Source organism: Pipistrellus hanaki (assembly GCF_964339955.1).
Source record: "Pipistrellus hanaki genome assembly, chromosome: 5".
Classification (NCBI taxonomy): domain Eukaryota; kingdom Metazoa; phylum Chordata; class Mammalia; order Chiroptera; family Vespertilionidae; genus Pipistrellus; species Pipistrellus hanaki.
Window position 1 is genome coordinate 38,173,845 of NC_140507.1, and position 4,396 is coordinate 38,178,240.

Genomic DNA, 4,396 nt, shown 5'->3' on the forward strand with positions numbered 1-4,396 from the left:
GAAAGCCTGACTACTCACTTGGCAATGTGTATGTGCTCCTCCTATGACCACGTCTACCCTAAAAGATTAAAGTGGGAGATTAAAAATAGCCTAGATAACTTATAATCAAATCCGCTATGTATTCATGGAGAAAAATGGTGATGGTTCTAATATCTGAATTATATACATGCAAACAGTTTGAACACCCAGTTCTCATTTATAATTACAGATAATTTTATTACTGTATTTACAGAAAATTGTCTAACTTTCCACTCTCTTTTATCCGTTTGACACAGCTCGATATTAGAGATCTGGCAGAGCCAAGATTTTCCAAAGACAGTCCACTGGTTCAAACCTTCACATTTAAATCAAGCTAAAGCTACAACTAGAATTATTTCCATTCCTATAAACCAAGATAGGACTCCTTTTGGAAGATGCACTATTTGGGAGATCTCCAAATAATCAAAGTGGCAACTAATTTTTAATCATATAAAAACTATGCATTTCACATCTAGCTATCATGGAGAAATTGAGGTAAAGTTTAAGCCTGAAGAAACAATATGAAATATGTAAAATATGAAAATATATCCTAAAGCTCTAGGTCAGGTGTATGACTTTTCATTCATTATAAAAATGCGTGTGGTATAAGGCAATTTGTCTCCAGGTTATGAAAAAATATTCTTAATATAAACAGAAATGGAAGGAATCGAATACTATGAAGGTCTAGAAAATCAGTAGGACATATCCCCAAACTTTTATATTTAAAAAAGAAAGAAGGAAAATTCTTTCCTTCGGCAATGTCAGATTATGATAGTTCAGTGTATGCAAAACTCTGGAGATCAATGTAAACATACAGCACATATGTGCATATGTCAAAATGACTGAACTTTTTTATATAAATAAAGGGGAGATGGCGGTATAACCACAAAACGATGTACATGGAGTCCTATGTAGCCCAAGGATTGTCCAAATAAATCTTTTCTTATACAGTTTTGCTTCTTGCTTCTGCCATCATATAAATCACCAATCCACTGGTCTTCTTAAGCTTATTCAGAATTCTTATATGAGAAGATGGGCCTCCTTTTACTTTTTGAAAAAAAACTATGGTAAATTATATATAACAGAAAAGTTGCCAGTTTCACCATTATTAAGTGTACAATTCAGTGGCTTAAATACATATACAATGTTGTGCACTATCACCATTATCTATTTGATAGGCCAATCTTTGCACAGAGGAACATAAGAGGAGCCAAGATTTTTCTTAGAAAATGGTTCTGTAAAAACCCACACTGAATGTTGATCTTTTTTCTTCACTTTCCAAGGCTCTCAAAGCTCTGCTGTCTTGGTTAATGACTTACCTAACTACATGTTCATAGAGTGAGGGACACCAGGCTTCCAAGACACACCAAATATCACGCCCAGTTTCAATTAAAAAGTCTGAGACACTGGGAGATCAAAAGTCTATCTGAGTAGAGGTCAAAACTATTTTCCCCAGAAATCTTCCATTCTCTATAAAAAGAAAATGGTAATAGCAGAATGTTCCTTTTTCTTTCTTTCTTTCTTTCTTTTAAAGAAGGGGGGTTTGTTTTGTTATAGACTATGGTGATCATGCATTCATGCAAGTAAGCTGGTTATATTTTCTCATTTTTGCAACAAAATTTCAAGCTACATTCTGCTCTTTTTTTTCAGATTTCTAATTATATAGATCTGCTCTTAATCAAAAACACAGAACACATGAACTTAGCTTCCTTGCCAGAAAATGCAGCCTCAAATTGGCTACTGACCAATTTTTATCAAAAGTCTGGTTGTAAAAAATAGCATTACTAAAAGGATATACAATCCATTCATTCCATGAGAAGTTTGAATTTTATTCTCTCACATCACGATACTGTTTGGAGATATTAAACCACATTTCTATCATCCCACAATTTTCCAGCATTCTGCCTTCAACATTAAGAAAGCACCAATAGCTTTCTATATGAACTACCCTTCAGCTAGAGAAGATTCAAAAAGAAAACGGAGTCAAATTCTTGGCTTTCAAGTTTGTGAGAGGGAGTTTGCAAATCTATGACATAGTCTTGGCTCTCAGTTGCACTAGTAAGGTGCATAAAAGCAAAAGGGTGCCTTGAATTAAAAACAAAAATAGCTTCCATTAAAATATCAAAATCCAGAACCTAATATATATAGATGATAGACAGATGAGAGAGAAAGAGACAGAGAGAGAGAGAGAGAGAGAGAGAGAGAGAGAGAGAGAGAGAGAGAGAGAGAGAGAGGAGACAAAGAGTATGGAAGCATGTTTGATAACATAAAATCAGAGTTTTGTCACCCAAAGTGATAAGAATTCAGTGAGAGTGAGGAAGATCAGAGAGTATGCAGCCAGGTACTAGATGCTAGCGGGTCTATGAGAAAGGACTGCAGTCCTCCGCTCCCATTCCTGGTGGAATCTAGGAGTCCAGCACATCCAGTTGCTGGTAGTAGAAGAGGGCCACTGACTGGAAGAGTGTTGACTCTTTGAGGCTAACGCCTCAAGCTTACAGCAAAGCATCTGGTGGTGGGCCCAGCATGGCTGCTGGTCGGTAGGATGGGCAGCTGGGAGAGAGAGCTGGAAGTGGAGTGGAGAAGCAGGAGACAAACTGGAACCTGCTGGCATCTTGGCATCTAACCAATAAGCAACTTTCCAAGTGTAATGGCTGATGCTTTCACTTACGCCTCCCAAACCTCCTGCAGCTTCCGTTATGGCCAACTTTAACCTGGGACCTCCCAGGGAAACGTAGTTTGCAGCATGATCAAGTTCACAATAGAAGGATCTAGTACAGAGGGTTAGACTCCTGAAGGACAAAGTGAGAGTCAAAAAATGAGTTAAGCAAGGACACATGGAAAAAGTAAAACTAAGATAAAGCAGCAGAGTGACCAAAGGCAGGTGGTGTCATAAACGCAGCGTGGGCAGGAGCCTGGGACATGTAGGAGAACAGCAGGACAGAAGCTGCTGGTCACTGACGGGAGCCGTAGGATGGAGGGCACAAATGTCAACCGAAGTCTACAAATACAGCAAACGCTTTCGGAAATTACTAACACTATGGAAGTTAGGGGAAGATTAACATAAACAGCATGCACGATCATTTAAAGCACATGTGTCAAACACAAGGCCCGCGGGCCAAATCCAGCCCGCCAGGCCTTGCAATGTGGCCCGCACCGCGCTGTCATCACTGCACTCCGCTGTCAGTTTATGACATTGTCAGTTTATGACTGTTCAGTAAACCATTCGGCCCGCGATTTAGGCTGGATTTTAGATTTTGGCCCCCTCTCTGATTGAGTTCGACACCCCTAATTTAAAGTGAAAAGAGGCTGGCTTTCCGTCTGGCCGCAGCCATCAAGGTAAGCCAAGATGGGCGCTTACAAGTACATCCAGGAGCTATGGAAGAAGAAGCAGTCGGATGTGATGCGCTTCCTTCTTAGGGTGCGCTGCTGGCAGTACCGCCAGCTCTCCGTGCTGCACAGGGCCCCCCGCCCCACCCGGCCCGACAAAGCGCGCAGGCTGGGCTACAAGGCCAAGCAAGGTTATGTCATATATTGGATTCGTGTATGCCGTCGTGGCCGTAAGCGCCCCGTTCCTAAGGGTGCAACCTATGGCAAGCCCGCGTCCATCATGGTGTTAACCAGCTGAAGTTTGCTTGAAGTCTTCAGTCTGCTGCCCAAGAGAGAGCTGGACGCCACTTTGGGGCTCTGAGAGTCCTGGATTCTTACTGGGTTGGCGAAGATTCCACCTACAAATTCTTTGAGGTTATCCTCATTGATCCATTCCACAAAGCTATCAGAAGAAATCCTGACACCCAATGGATCACCAAACCAGTCCACAAGCACAGGGAGATGCGAGGGCTGACATCTGCAGGCCTCAAGAGCGGTGGCATTGGGAAGGGCCACAAGTTCCACCACACTATTGGCGGTTCTCGCCGCGCAGCTTGGAGAAGGCGCAGTACTCTCCAGCTCCACCATTACCGCTAATATAAGTAATGTTTGTAAAATTCCTTTCCTGATAAACAATTTAGGACAAAAAATAATAATAATAATAAATAAATAAATAAAATAAAGTGAAAAGAGGCTCAAAGGGGTCGCCGCTGATTGCTGCTCTGAGATCATGCACACATGGAGGAGGGCAGTGGCAATGCGACAGAGAAGAAAGAAAAAACTCATTAATCGACAAATCAACAGAGTATAACACCAAACCAAAAGGCAGAGCTCCCAGGGGATGAAACATTGGATAGCAGGGTAATAAAAGCAATGCTTTCAATGATTTACTCAACTCTGAAAATGATTGGGAACCATGACAACTGACTTGCACTAGAGGTCTTCACCACCAACTCTCCTGAAATATGTAAAGTAACTGAGATTAAGCAGCTTCCCAAGGTTCCTGGACTGG

The 4,396-nt window shown here is 41.4% G+C and overlaps 1 pseudogene across 1 annotated transcript; it reads left to right on the plus strand.

Moving 5' to 3' along the window:
- The first annotated feature begins 3,329 nt into the window (after nucleotides 1-3,329).
- LOC311622474 (large ribosomal subunit protein eL15-like) lies at nucleotides 3,330-3,996 on the plus strand (annotated as a pseudogene). The gene has a single exon. The product of its transcript is annotated as a large ribosomal subunit protein eL15-like (transcript).
- The last annotated feature ends 400 nt before the right edge of the window (nucleotides 3,997-4,396 follow it).